This window comes from Berghia stephanieae, chromosome 4, assembly GCF_034508935.2.
Source record: "Berghia stephanieae isolate SIO BIC M18660-M18661 chromosome 4, UCSD_Bste_1.3, whole genome shotgun sequence".
Lineage (NCBI taxonomy): Eukaryota > Metazoa > Mollusca > Gastropoda > Nudibranchia > Aeolidiidae > Berghia > Berghia stephanieae.
In genome coordinates, this window is record NC_088363.1 from 49,432,243 (window position 1) to 49,449,192 (window position 16,950).

General features: G+C 33.2%; 1 protein-coding gene across 3 annotated transcripts in view; it reads left to right on the forward strand.

The window, feature by feature from the left end:
• Positions 1–252: 252 nt before the first annotated feature.
• Positions 253–16,950, forward strand: part of LOC144970756 (proton-coupled amino acid transporter 3-like) — a 57,024-nt gene continuing 40,326 nt past the window's right edge. Inside the window, exon 1 of one of the 3 annotated variants that reach the window (XM_078910747.1) lies at positions 253–760. The gene's annotated coding sequence lies outside the window, so the exon portion shown is untranslated. Of the gene's footprint in view, positions 761–14,074; positions 14,206–14,237; positions 14,305–16,950 lie in introns of those variants that run through there. The other 2 variants (XM_078910746.1, XM_078910748.1) reach the window with 2 other exon arrangements.

Below are 16,950 nucleotides of genomic sequence, written 5' to 3' on the forward strand. Positions count from 1 at the left end.
ATAATAATAATAATAATAATAATAATAATAATAATAATAATAATAATAATAATAATAATAATAACAATAATAATAATAATAATAATAATAAAAATAATAATAATAATAATAATAATAATAATAATAACAATAATAATATAACAAGCGTTCCATCCACCAACCGCGGGAGTTCACATGACCCCATCCAGCCAAAGGTAAAAAAAAAAAGGAATTAGTATAAGGCATTAAAAATCCAAATTGGCAACCCTCTTCAGAGTTGCGAGGATTGAAGCGGGGCTTAACTATTCATGAGTAACAATAATCCATAAGGCATCTATACACGTTTGTAGTTTCCTGTTTATACATTCATTATATCTAATTATTAATAAATATAAATATATGGCAATGTTGCAATGTTTCCATTCATAATGGTTAGAGATGGCATCAGTATATTAATGTATTTTACTCTTTCAAAGTCAGAAATGTTATTTGACGGAAATCATAGCTTCGTATTCGTATAAAAAGGATACTAAATAACATCGATAAGTATTGACATATCCTTGGTGTTTCATTTATCGTGTTTTGTTGATAATGGTGAAACCCGAAACGTCCAGAGTATCTGTTTTCGTCTTTTAAATTGAAGCTTACATTTCAATAATTATCGTTATTATTTCCTTCGAGCTTCAACAGCAAAATTTTCATGAAAAGGATACTATAGTTTTTTCAGTTCGTGTTCTCGGAATTAATTATATGTTTGGAAGAAAATATCTTTTAAATTCAGGTATGTATTATTTTATAATGAAATAAATATTGCCTCCTGTTAGTGTAATCTATCTATATGCTCGATAATAATAATAATAATAATAATAATAATAATAATAATAATAATAAATAATAATAATAATAATAATAATAATGATGATGATGATGATGATGATGATGACGATGATGATGAGGATGATGATGATGATGATGATGATAATTGTCACAGTAAAGATTGTTCACAATTATCTTATTAAATTTTATTTTATTAAGAACTGAATTCATCTCACTCCAGTTATATTTCGGTAGGCTTAGATAAACTTTACCTTCTAATATTAGATCGTCTTTCCTTTTATAGCCTTCCCTCGAATTAATTTCTAATTAGTGAATACTTTTCGTTCTACATTCTGTCACGTAGCCATTTATTATAAAAGCTGATAGGTCTAACATTCGACACTCACTTTCTCTTCACAATCTATGCCGGACGGCCAGTCGCTCTATTCCTATATATATACTGGAAGATTTTTATCTTTTGGGACTTTGTAGATATTATATCTACACCATTAAGACGCCGGAGCTTTTAACTTTGATTGTATAATCTTCAAGGATCAAACCCGAGCCCGCTGTCAAAGGACTACACAATAACCCCTTACCAATTGCCTGGAAGTGGAATTTTACGAGCCCGATCCTGTTATCAGAGGAATAGATCATAGAGGCCATCAACTGCCTGGAAACGTAAACTTACGAACCTGACATATTATCATAAGTTACGTAAAATATTCATATCTCTATTTGTAACTGCCACGATCACTGTTTATCTCTTTTAATTAAATTTCATAATTATTTTTATTTCATTGTAAACAAATCGTTAATTGTTTTTCATTTATAGTAACTAGTAAATTCTGGGGCCTCATTCTACATATATCTTTATGCATAGTCGAGTAGCTCTTTACTCACTTGAGACCATGACATTTTGGAGGGGACACATATAAAGAATTGAATTTATTTAGTTACATATATCTATTTCATCTAACTTTAAAGTTTAAATTGTAAAACTCTTAATTGCCCCACTTGATCATATTTTAATTGAACTCCCTATTTACAGGATTAATTTTTTTTTTCTTTTTCATTTCTTCATTTAAATGGAATAGCAATTTATCCATTCATTCTTTCATTCAAATTGAATAGCATTTTATTGATTCATTCCTTCATTCATTTATTCATTTATAAATTATTCATTCATTCATTGTTCATTCATTTATTTATTCATTCATTCATTCATCCATTCATTCGTTTATTCACTCATTTATCCAATCATTCATACATTTATTCCTCCCTTCATTCTTTCATTCATACATTATCCATTCATTCATTCATCTATTCACTCAGTTTTTCATTCATTCATTCATTCATTCCTTGTCCACTTTGTTATTATATCACTCATTTCATTTTGTTGTTTGCCTCATTCATGAATTGTTTTCAATATGTTTACATTCCATAACGATTCATTCACCTATCATCCAATCACTCAGTGTTGTGAACACATTTTGTAACTATTGTAAATCTTACGATATTTTATTGTTTTGTATTTCAGACATCACTGTTTGCCTAATTACAATTGTGAACAACCATTGAACAAGAGAGAGGTCCCAGCCACGAACTGAGTTGGTAAATATATCCTTCATTATTCTCTTTTACATGAGTTGGGCATCACATAGTAACTATAGACATCGTGATTTGTTTTGCATAGTGATTTGTTTTAAATGCATTTTTGGCATATTACTGTTACCGAAAACACTTCTATATTATGTTCTGAAAAGTGAGTCTTTAAAAAAAAATATAATAAAAGGAGTCTACTAGCCGTCGTGTTATATTTAGTGATAGATAACTTGGGATTATTTTAGCATCCTATTATTGTTATCACACTCTAGTATATTAGCGTCATTGCGAATAATTGTACACAAACTAACGACGAGTCACACACATTGGTGATACATTTTTCGTAGTAACATAGTTTAGAGTACACGCGATTGACACATTGTTATTGACACAAGTCATAATAACTCCGCATTGTATTGACACATTGCTTTATAAGATATAACGATAAAAGGCATCAAATTCAACATACATAATAAGTTGAAATAAGAGAGAGAGATTTCTAAAAATAGAACAGTTCATTCCAGTAAGTGTAAATAAATAAAACAGTCAGTAACAGTATCCTGTCAATATAATATATATAAAATATCGTAACTAATTTATTGCAAACATGGAAGCATATAAAAGATACTTAAGTCTCGCAAAGGACTTAGAAATACCCCAGGAAAGAATATTTTCATGGTGCGAAGAGAAAGTAAAAGAAGAAAAAGAACATGAAGAAAGAATTCGTAGAGAAGAAAATGAAGAAAGAATACGTAGAGAAGAACGAGAAGAAAGAGTCCAAGAAAGGGAACTAAAAAGACAAATAGCTTTAGCAGAAGAAGAAACCAAAAGGACCCATATGATGCTGGAAATTGAAAAAACAAAAACCGGTCATGAAAGAAAACATAATAATAGTGATGAATTTTTCGTGAAACTTCCACGCATGCCAACATACGATGAACGCTCAGACTGTCTAGAATCCTTCTTACACCGATTCGAAGTTCAGGCTAAAGGTTATCGTTGGCCAGAAAGCAAATGGGCCACAGCCTTGATTAACTGCTTATCTGGAGAACCGCTAAAAGTTTTCTATACCTTAACAACTGAAGATGCAGATGATTATGGTAAAATTAAAGACGCTCTACTAAAAAGATTTAGATTAACGGAAGATGGTTACCAGGAAAGGTTTCACACTGCAAAACCGGAAAGTGGAGAAGACTTTAATACATTCGTGAACCGAATTACTCAATTTCTAAATCGGTGGCTTGAGTTGGCAAACGTAAAACAAGACGACTTTGCAGGCCTTTACTATCTCACGCTGAAGAATCGAATCTATCAAGCTTGCAACCCAGATTTAGTCGCATTCTTTAAAGAGAGAAAGCCAGAAAACTTGGACAAATTAAAAATCTACGCAGAAAACTTTAACAGCGCACATCCATTGACACCCCTTAGCAGAACATTGAAGGAACCATACTACGCTGCCGCTGCTCAGAGTCCATGTACACCTAAAGTTCAATACTCAAATAGAACGAGCCGATCAATCACTCGGAACACGCAAGTGAAACAAGATGATCATAGTAACAAACCATGGAACAAACAGTTCAATAGAGACCATAGCCGACCCTATCAAAACAAAACAAGAAATAGCACTGACAATAATACTGAGTATAAGAAAACCAACAAACCTATAATTAAATGTCAATATTGTGGAATGAAAGGCCACACAGCAGACAAATGTTACAAAATCGTGGGATATCCAAAAGAAACTGCAAATGCATCACTCCAAACAAGTGTAAACAATCAGACACGAGTAATGTCAGGAGAAAATATAAATGTGTATTGCGTGAAAGGTATGTCACTTTTAACACAAACTCACAAATCAGGATCGCTATTTTTTTGTGAAGGCAAAGCTAATGGAACTGATTGCAAAATATTGAGAGACACAGGATGCAGTACAGTAGGAATAAAAGCATCTTTGATCAATGACGAAGACAAAACTGGAAAAACGGTACAATGCATCACATTCAGTGGCACAGTCGAAATCTTTGAAACAGCTAATGTGTATATAGAAACACCATACTATACAGGAATAGTGGAATGCTGTATACTTCCCAACCCCGTCGCTGATGTTATTGTTGGCAATATAAAAGGTCTTAAAGACAACCCAACAGATGTAAAAGAATGGTCATTAACCCAAGAAACAGCTTGTCTAGCAGAAACAAGAAAGATGACTAAGATAACAGAGAAGCCAATGACTATTTCTCTTGAACCACAACAATTTGACAGGAACAGGTTCATTGAAGAACAGAAAAAGGACCCGACTTTAACATCATATTTCAATATCGCAAACAAAGGGACGAAATCAAAAGTTGAATACATCATTGAAAAAGATATTCTGTTCAGGTTACATAGGAAAAGAAACAAAATAGCTAAACAACTGGTCACGCCGAGTATTTACAGAAACAAAATCCTTGGAATAGCGCACGATTCAATAACTTCTGGACATCTTGGGAGCTCTTCCACATTGAAGAGAATATCCGAGAATTTCACATGGCCTGGAATTACTAAAGACGTTCGAGAATATGTGAAATCGTGTGACACATGCCAAAGAAGAGTCGCAAAAGGCAGAATACCGAGATTGCCATTAGAGACAACCCCAGTTATTGAAAAAGTTTTTCAAAAAGTTGCAATTGACATTATAGGCACTTTAACAAAATCAGATAGAAACCATACACACATACTAACACTAGTCGATTACGCAACCAGGTGGCCAGAAGCGATAGCATTGAAATCAACTACATCGGATCACATAGCTGAAGCATTGATGACAATTTTTACTAGAATAGGCATACCAAATGAGATACTGTCGGACAATGGACCCCAATTTACATCACATATGATGCATGAAACCATGAAACTCATGGGAATCCAACACTCATTCACAACTCCCTACCACCCCCAAGCAAATGGTCTTTGTGAAAGATTTAATGGCACTCTAAAGAATATGTTAAGAAAAGTGTCAGCAGAAAAACCAGATGATTGGGACAGATACTTACCAGCAATCCTATTTGCATATAGAGAAATACCCCAAGAATCTACAGGCTACTCCCCATTTGAGTTGATGTATTGACGATCACCTCGCGGCCCGATCAATGTAGTAGCCGATATTTGTAAAGGGAATGAGGAGGACAATAACGAAATTATGTTTGCTTACGAATATGTAAGAAACCTGAAAGACAGAATAGAGGACACGTGTAAGCTAGCACAGGAATCCGTCACTAAAAAAGCAGAGAAATACAAGGAATACTCTGATCGCAAAAGCAAATCAAGAAAATTTGAGATTGGTGACAAAGTACTAATACTCTTACCCGATGACTCGAGTAAACTTTTAGCTACATGGAAAGGACCATTCAAGGTATTAGCAGTACGATCTGGTGTTAATTACGAGATTCAAATTAACAACACAACAAAGACATTCCATGCAAACATGCTAAAAAAATATTTCGATAGAGACAGATTATCACAACCAATATTTAACCACGTTGAAGCTTCAAATGCAGGATTAATCATACCGTTGGTCATGGGACACAGACACCCGAGACAGAAAAACAAACAAAAATCGCACAATTGCAACCACCTAAGACAAAAAAAGAAGTACGCAAAGTACTTGGGCTCCTAAATTTTTACAGGAAATACATTTACAACTTCGCGCACATCGCGACACCGCTAACAAATCTGACAAAGAATGGGTCACCGAACAAAATTGTTTGGACAGAAGCGTGTCAGAATAGCTTTAAACAATTAAAGGCATTACTCTGTTCAGAACCAATTCTTAAATTACCCGACATATCAAAAGAATTTGTTGTAAGAACTGACGCGTCTGATAAGGGCATCGCAGGTGTACTATTACAGGAGCATGAGGGAACTCTAATGCCTTGCTTATATGCAAGCAGAAAATTATTGGACAGAGAATCACGATACTCTGTAATAGAGCGTGAAGGACTGGCCATCGTCTTTGCTTTAAAGACATTCAGCAGATATCTACTGCTAAAAGAGTTTGTGGTCGAAACGGACCATAAACCACTCACGTACATAAGAAATAACAAAATGAATAATAGTAGAGTACTAAGGTGGAGTCTATTTTTGCAAAATTACACTTTCAGTATCTCTCACATACCAGGCTGTGAAAATATTCACGCCGACCTACTTTCTCGATTAGTGTAAACACGTGAGAAGGGTATAACTTAACCTCCCATGCATACTGTTAGTTACCTCGCAAATTATGCCAAATCAGAACGCTCAATTTCGATAATTTTATTTGTAAACATGATGACCCAACTTAATGTAACATTGAGTACTGTTTGGATATATATACCATACCCATTCATGATTTGGGAAATCTTCTCTTTATCTATTATTGTTATGAATTTTCACTCATTTATGATTAATAATTGAAATGTCAATATTTCATTTACATTTTCATTCATTTCATTTAGTAAATTACATTCATATCATCGACTTAAATCATGCTTCATTGCCATCACTATTGTTTATCACAATGATTTGTAATCACATTGCCATCATGTTGTTCATCACAATGATTTGTAATCACAATCTTTCATTGTTATTGTCACCCATTCATATACCTACGTTAATATAAACATTTCCATGTCTAGTTAATAAATAATTTAATTGTAGCACAAATCATAACAATGGATTAATGCTAGAGTATCATGATAGTAAATTTACTTCCGTTTGTAAAATCTATCTTTCCCATAATGGTTAAAGAGTATATTTTAAACGTGGGTGGGGGGTGTCACAGTAAAGGTTGTTCACAATTAACTTATTAAATTTTATTTTATTAAGAACTGAATTCATCTCACTCCAGTTATATTTCGGTAGGCTTAGATAAACTTTACCTTCTAATATTAGATCGTCTTTCCTTTTATAGCCTTCCCTCGAATTAATTTCTAATTAGTGAATACTTTTCGTTCTACATTCTGTCACGTAGCCATTTATTATAAAAGCTGATAGGTCTAACATTCGACACTCACTTTCTCTTCACAATCTATGCCGGACGGCCAGTCGCTCTATTCCTATATATATACTGGAAGATTTTTATCTTTTGGGACTTTGTAGATATTATATCTACACCATTAAGACGCCGGAGCTTTTAACTTTGCTTGTATAATCTTCAAGGATCAAACCCGAGCCCGCTGTCAAAGGACTACACAATAACCCCTTACCAATTGCCTGGAAGTGGAATTTTACGAGCCCGATCCTGTTATCAGAGGAATAGATCATAGAGGCCATCAACTGCCTGGAAACGTAAACTTACGAACCTGACATATTATCATAAGTTACGTAAAATATTCATATCTCTATTTGTAACTGCCACGATCACTGTTTATCTCTTTTAATTAAATTTCATCATTATTTTTATTTCATTGTAAACAAATCGTTAATTGTTTTTCATTTATAGTAACTAGTAAATTCTGGGGCCTCATTCTACATATATCTTTATGCATAGTCGAGTAGCTCTTTACTCACTTGAGACCATGACAATAATAATAATAATGATGATAATAATAATGATAATAATAATAATAATAATAATAATAATAATAATAATAATAATAATAATAATAATAATAATGATAATAATAATAATAATAATGATAATAATAATAATAATAATAATAATAATAATAATAATAATAATGATAATAATAATAATAATAATAATAATAATAATAATAATAATAATAATAATAATTGTGCATTGTTTTGTATTGGGGAGCATTAGATTGTTACATAACTTTCCTGTTACTGATTAGTTAGTAAATGATCATTGAGGTCGTAGATGTGAATATTATGCAAAGATAATTTCGACTCTGCTCTTAAAATTTAAAATAAAATGAAAAGAATTTAGTGCACATCTGAGTGACTAAGTTATTAATGATGATGATGATGATGATGATGATGATGGTGATGATTATGTGATGATTAGTATTGTTTTTATTATTATTATTATGGGCGACCATCCCCAACCCAGCGCGTCCACAGGTGGCGGATCGTGGAACGGCCTACAGATCCTGATCTATAGGTTAGCTGTAAAGCCGCGGACCAACTGGCGATAGTCGTGGAGAGTGAGGTTGGGTAGTCTGGCAGCACAGCTACACATACAAAATGCCTCATATACTCTATGAAGGGACTATCAAGGTGAATGGGAGGCGCCTTAAAACCTGCCAAATGCTCCCACTGCCTTGTGGGTTATGACCGGGAGGTCAAAAGGCTATGGAGTAAACCAGATAAAAATCCGTCAGAAGGCAACGGGAAACCACTGACGTATCATCCCAAGATCGTCATGATGTCCGTCCAAGCGAATCTAGTCAACGACGTCAATGGATGTTTTTCGAGCAACTCGATTACAGCCTCGTCCGGTAGAGATAGTCATGCAGGTGAACAGGTGACTCTCGACCGTCATCCAGCTACTGTGCACCACCAAACATTACGAACAGCAACATGGAATGTAAGAAGTCTGTACCAGAAAGGAAAATTAGCAAATGTAGTTATGGAAATGAAGAGATTGAATATCAATGTTTTAGGATTATCAGAAGTTAGATGGAAAGGAGCAGGAGAACTTAATTATGATGACTGTAAAATTATATACTCAGGAGGAGGAGAACACCAAAGGGGAGTTGGAATTATACTAGATAATAAAACGGCGCGAGCAGTCAAAGGATTCTGGCCCATATCAGACAGAGTAATGGCAATCAAACTACAAGCAAAACCTTTTGATTTTGATATTTTACAAATATACGCCCCAACCACCAGTCACGATGATGAAGAAGTGGAAAATTTCTATCAACAAATAGATAAAGCAATGCATCAGTTTAAGTCTTCAGACATAAAACTCATCATGGGCGATTTTAATGCCAAGGTGGGCCGAGAAAGAATAGAAGATATTGTGGGCCCACATGGTCTGGGAGACAAAAATGACAGAGGTGATCGTCTTATTCAATGGTGCCGTCAACATGATCTGACAATCACAAATACTTGGTCAACAAACCACAATAGAAGGAAGTGGACATGGAAAAGTCCTGGAGATGGAGTGAGAAACCAAATAGATTACATACTCATCAGCAAACGTTTCCGAAACTCGGTTTTGTATGCCAAATCTATGCCGGGGGCTGACTGTAACAGCGATCATATACCTGTGCTATGCCCCATACGAGTTAAATTGAAAATCTGCAAAAGAGCAAAGGCTAAACCTAAATACCAATTAGACATTCTCCGGGAGGAACAGAAGATACAAGAAAAATTTGAACTATCAGTAAGAAACAAGTTTGAAGTGCTTGGAGAACTAACAGATATAGAAGAGAAATATGAGCAGTTTAAAGACAGTGTTGCTGCATCATTAGAAGAAAATGTTCCAACCACACTTAAGTTGCAGAAGAAGAAATGGATTACTCCAGAGATATTAGAACTAATGAATGAGAGAAGAAAGGCCAAAAATCAGGAAGAAAAATACAAGACTCTGAACAGGCAGATAAAAAGAAAATGCAACGAAGCTAAAGAAGACTGGATACATGAACAATGTCACTATATAATGTCCTGCAAAGAAAAAAATGGCAAATTCTTCCATCAGAAAATCAAAGAAGTGACAAACAAAACTAAATCAGGTGCTAAAAGTGGATGCATCAAAGACAAGCGTGGAAACACCATCATGGACAAAGACTGCATTCTAAACAGATGGTCAGAATATATTGAAGAACTTTTCTTTGATAATCAAGGAGAAATGCCTATGATAAAAGAACTGGAAGGGCCTTCTATAATGAAAGATGAAGTTAGGAACGTCATGAAAAGCATGAAAAATGGAAAAGCTGCAGGACCTGATGCCATAACAATTGAAGCCTTGACTGGCCTGGGTGAATGGGGGATTGAATTCATCACAAACCTTCTAAATCAAGTGTATGACACAGGAAAAATGCCAACTGATATGAAACGATCCATTTTTATAGCACTACCAAAAAAGCCAGGGGCAGTTGATTGTGAACAACACAGAACTATTAGCCTAATGAGCCACCTCACAAAAATTCTTTTGAAGATAATTTTACTAAGAATAAGAAATAAAATACGACCTGAAATTGGGGAGATGCAATTTGGTTTTGTTGAGGACAAGGGTACCAGAAATGGAATATTCACATTATCAATGCTGATGGAAAGATGTATTGAAGTAAATAAAGATCTGTATATGTGTTTCATCGACTATTCAAAAGCCTTTGATAAAGTACAACACGAAAAACTATTCAAAATTCTATCATCCTTGGACATTGATGGTAAAGATTTAAGAATATTACGGAATTTGTACTGGGAACAAGAAGCAGCAATGCGTGTTGACAACGAACTAAGCAGTTTTACACCTATTAGAAGAGGAGTTAGGCAGGGGTGTGTTTTGTCTCCAGATTTATTCAACCTCTATAGTGAAATGATATTAAGAGATATCGAACATAAGAAGGGGGTGTGTATTGGAGGAAAGAATGTAACAAATCTGAGGTATGCAGATGATACGGTTCTACTGGCAGAATCTGAACATGAACTACAAGAATTACTGGATGTTGTAGTCAGGAGTAGTGAAAATATGGGACTGGAACTGAATATATCTAAAACAGAATGTATGACGGTATCTAAAAATAATAACCCACCAGCCTGTGTAATAACAAGCAGAGGACAAACAATACAACAAGTTGAATGTTTCAAATATTTAGGCTTCAATGTAACATCCAATGGAAAATCAGATTGTGAAATAAAGAAAAGAATAGGTATGGCGAAGAATGCATTCAACCAGCTGCATACAATTATGAAAAACAGGAATATTAGCATGAAAACAAAAATCAAAGTCCTGGATTGCTATGTACTGTCTGTGCTGCTATATGGTTGTGAGAGCTGGACCATAAACAAGACCATGGTTAAAAGACTGGAGGCAGTGGAAATGTGGTTTTACAGAAGAATGATGAGGGTGTCATGGATGGAAAGGAAAAGAAATGAAGAAATTTTAGAAATGGCAAACAGAAAAAGATCACTGATAACAAAAATCATCAAACGCCAAATGGAATTTTTAGGACACATTATCCGCCACCCTGGTTTGGAAATACTCGCCTTGACTGGAAAGATGAATGGAAAAAGAATAAGAGGAAGACAAAGAATAACGTATTTGAAAGGGATAAGAACTTGGACAGATGAAGCTGAGAAAGGTGGCGCTGCTTTAATAGAATTGGCAAGAGATAGATCAGCTTGGCGGAAGATGACCTCCGACGTCTGCTTCAGATATGGAACTACATGAGATGAGATTATTATTTATTATTATTATTATTATTATTATTATTATTATTATTATTATTATTATTATTATTATTATATATTATTATTATTATTGTTATTATTATTATTATTATTATTATTATTATTATTATTATTATTATATTATTATTATTATTATTATTATTATTATTATTATTATTATTATTATTATTATTATTATTATTATTATTATTATTATATATTATTATTATTATTAACTGGGTGGGGTTCCTTACCTCCCATAGTGGGCAGGGAGGTACTTACTGTGTCTTCTATCCCCCTATATCTGTTTTCCAATATGCTTTCTGTCTTTGTCTTGGAATGAAATTACTTAGTTTTGTCCAGGCCCTGGCCGGAGTCCTAGCTGGGAGGGAAACAGTCAAATGCATAGTTATTGTTTTGGGAGATGATATTTTTTTCCTTGTAAATCATCTCTCTGTTATGTATCATTATATTTGTTATTTTCAATTTATAATGTAAGCATTTGAGTGTATTCCTCTTTGTTGGATTTTGTGCTTGTGTCCGGATGAGACTTATAGGTGATCTCAAACTAAGTACATTGGTGGTGTGCTCGTGGAATCTACATCTGATCCCTATTTATTCCCAGTTCCCCTTTGTCTTACTTTTTCTTGGATGCTTTAATTGTAATTCTAGAACTTTTTTACTATCCCATTTTCTTCCTTTTTACTGGCGCTGATATAACCTAAATGTGTTGCAAGCGCCGTAAAACCCTTAAAAACAAACAAACAAAACATTATTATTATTATTATTATTATTATTATTATTATTATTATTATCATCATCATCGTCATCATGATCACCATCATCATCATCATCATCATCATCATCATCATCATCATCATCATATCATCATCATCATCATCATCATCATTTTATTATTATTATTATTATTATTATTATTATTATTATTATTATTATTATTATTATTATTATTATTATTATTATCCTTATTATTGTTACTATTACTATTACTATTACTACTATCCTTCCCCCTTCCCGCTATTTTTTTTAACTCATCAATCTCACGTTTTCGTTGTAGACATTATATAATTTTCATAATTCAAATACAAGATTCACCCATATTCTCATAGTAAATTGGTAATAATGAGATTGTGAATAAGCAAGCATGAGGCAAATTTAACGAAAGGGAATTGACATTAGCGCCCCATCGAATTAATCGGTCATTTAACTTAGTTCTAACAACACAGACTAGGTGAAATTAGCTTTGCATCCTAATGTTGACGCACCGATAGACCTTGATAAGGACTAGATTACAGCACGAGTTGGCATTGTAAACACAACACATCAAAGCTATTTAATCTACTCTTAATCACGAAACAAGAGTTGAAACAACTGCTCCGAAATCACCCATAAATTATAGCACAGCGGACGATATAACTCAGAGCTGCCTACTTGAAATTTCAAAAATTCGTAGTTTGCAAAGGAGAAAAATAAAGAAAGAAAAAGTCACCTTAAACAGCTTTAGAAATAAATTTTTTGACCTCATCATGGTCCAAAAATGCTCCAAAGTCCTTTTGAAAGAATCCAAGGAACTAAACGTTCATTTTCAACAAGATTTATTGAGTCAAAGAGGCGAATTTAGTTCTGTAGCTGGAGCCAAAATTCGTATTTCTACGAATTTTTCGTAGTACTAGAAGGTCTGTATAATGTAGGGCTATCCGTTTCAGGTTGATAACCCACATTTTCTAACGGAATGAAATGAATATGATATAATATAGATAAAATGCGGCTGATGTCAAACAACTTTTTGTTTTAATTATTCGTCAATCATACACAGAGCTGATCAGTTTTACAGTACACATGTACTTATAAAATAAACAAAATATCGCGATACCTCATTTGGTAGAACACTCGCTCACACATAAAAGGTCCTGGACAGATCCCGGGTGGAGTCGAGATTTTTTCTGACTCTTCTACTCAGGTGTAAAATAAGTACCTGGTCGGAAAAAAAGTGTAATATCGCCTAACAGGCGTCATGTCTCGTTCTACATGTTATGTGTTGCTGTTGTTGGTCAGGGACCCTTTGACAAGCACTTTGAGCACGTTTAGTGGATATTGCGCTGTATTAGAAAAGCTCAACTTTAAAAAAAGTCTTTTTACAGGATTTTATATATATATATATATATCATTGTATCAAAAGTAATTATTTACATTATCTTGTTCATTGCCGACGCCCCTGTTATGCAATCATCAATCAGTTCAATGCGATTGATGAACAAGCATCACTTTGTGAATTCAATCGGTATTACAAGAATTATACTTTTATAATAAAATGTTAAACAAGTGACAAGAATTTGTATTCTCATTGGTTATGCTGGAAGTCACATGATCCATTGTTTTTTTTCCCCTCATAAACTTTGGTATAGATATTCCGACAATGGCCTGTCATGACATGTGCGATGGATTTTAACAATTTACAATGGCGTGAGTTGAATTCTTTTTCAATCGTTTCTTAGTTAGTTTTATGTCCCATTCAACGTTTTAAATCAGTTAACTGCAGGACTCTGTGTAAAAACAACAAACGTATTTAAAAATAATATAGCCAGAAAACTCATCCTTCAAATATCGATTGATTTAAATGACCCTTATCCTGGCAAAATACTCTCAAACTAAATGACTCGTGATGTTCGATTGAAAAAAAAAAAATAGATGGAACGAAATTGACGTCAATATTGTTTTTAGACAGCCATTTCAATGTTACGTTTTCATTAAATTCTTCCATTCACACTATAAACATTTAAGGTCACACATAATTTTGCGTGTTCGTTATATCCGGATGGCTGATGTTGTGGGCATTTTACCTAAAAGCATAGCATCAATAGATCGCCTTTTTGTCAAAGTACACACATCTCTGTTATTTTCCATGAAAAGATCTTACGGGGTCGGAGCAGTTACTGTGTTATATTTCATGGTATTGTGTGTAGTAATTGTTGTTGGTGCTTATTTACAACTTGTATCAAGTTAATTGCTGTTTGACACACTATTTCTAGTTGCTGAAATAAAAAAAAAGGGGGGTGTGGGGGGGGGGGGGGACAGGGTATATAACCATAGCCACCGTTAAGTTAAGTTAACGATGGCTACGATCTAACGCGATGATAATAAAAAATCAATCCCCACTTTTGGCGTGCTGTGAAACTACTGAAGTCCTTCCAAAATATTAAAATTCTGTACTGCCAATATATGGAACAATCTGAAATTTAAAACTAAATATGCAAAAGATATTAAAGTATTTTAAAATGCCCTTGATTGGAAACTTTTTGCTTTAAAATACACATAAAACCGAGCATTCATGTTATGTCGATAATAAGAATATATGTTTTTTTTTTAAATTTTGTTTTTAATTTTAACTTTCTTCCATACTTTAGTCTCTTTCTCCCTTTTTTATATCTCAAAGAATATGCAATGTGTAATGTCCAATATATTGTTACTTATGTTTAAAGGGCATTAAAGGAACACTTGGTCCATGTCAAAGCCCAATTACTAATATGTTATGATATTATATGATAAACAAAGCAAAATAAAAAGGCGCCAACAATTGATCGAGAGTGTTTGTTTTACAAACTTAAATGATGTAATCCATTTTACTTTCCTCATATCCTTAAGGAATTTGGTTTGGGTTAAAAGATTGAATCTTGTATTTGGAACATATAATAATTTGTTAGGCCTTAATAATAGTGATGATTATGATAATAATAATATAATAATAATAATAATAATAATAATAATAATAATAATAATTAATAATAATAATAATAATAATAATAATAATATAATAATATAATGATAATAATAATAATAATGATAATAATATTCTTTTATATTTTTATATATTAATATAATAATAATAATAATAATATAATATATAATAATAATAATAATAATAATAATAATAATAATAATAATATAATAATAATAATAATAATAATAATAATAATATTAAACTCAATTATATTAACATGCGCTCATTGTAATATATTGATTATTTAATTGTTCTGTCATTCAGATCATTACGAGTTTATCAATTAATTGTGGATAAAATATGTACCTATTATTTCATTCAGAAACAAACCCAGGCTTCTCGTCTTGATTTTATAATTTTAGTCTCTGTTGAAGGTCGAAAACATTAATAGTGACATTATCTCCATTTATTCTCTCAACTTCATCCACCGTATGTTACCAATTTGTAGCCTCTCCGATAATTAAACCAGCTATTCGAACTCATCAACAATAATTGAAAGCAGCAACAAAAAGTTTTTTATTGTAATGAGAGCGATCTATTGATAGTTCGAAGATGACGTCACTCAGGTCTTTGTTATTGTTTTTTGCCATCCGCGTTTATTAGTAATGCTCACTGAACTGTAAACATACTTCTGGGTCAAGCTGAACAAAATGACTCGTTGGGATGTTGGATTGAAAAATAATTTAGATGGAACGAAATTGACGTCAATATAGATAGAATGAAGTGGACGTCACTCGGGTCTTTGTTATTGTTTTTTGCCATCCACGTTTATGAGTAATTTTCACTAAACTGTATTAACCAGACTATAAATGTTCAAGATTACGCATAGTTTTGTGTGTTGGTCCTTTTTTTTATTTCCGGATGGCAATGTTGTGAGCTTCTTAGCCAAGCGCATAGTATCTATTGTTTTTAGACAGCAATTTTAATGATAAGTTTTCACTAAATTCTTCCAATCATACTATTCACGTTTCTCGCACAAAGTTTTGCGTGTTCGTTATCTCCGGCTGGAGGATGTTTGTGGGCATTTCATCTAAACGCAAAGCATCAGTAGATCGCCCTTCTTAGTCACAGTACACACATCTGTTATTTTCCATGAAAATATCTTACGGGGTCGGAGCGGTCACTGTGTTATATTTCATGGTATTGTGTGTAGTAATTGATGATGGTGCCTATTAACAAGTTAATTGCTGTTTGACACACCGTTTCTAGTTGCTATTTTTTCTGGACAGAAAAGCCATTACGTTAGATAAGACCCCGTTAAAACTTTTTTCAATCTAAAATATTTAGATTGTTGCTCGTATTCTTCATTTGGAGTTATCAATACTTATCATTACTTATATGTTTGTGTGGTATTGATGAGTGTGAATCCCACAGAGTTTTCGCGATTTCAAGGGCGCGAATTAAGTTAATGTTCTCACCTTTTGTGTTTT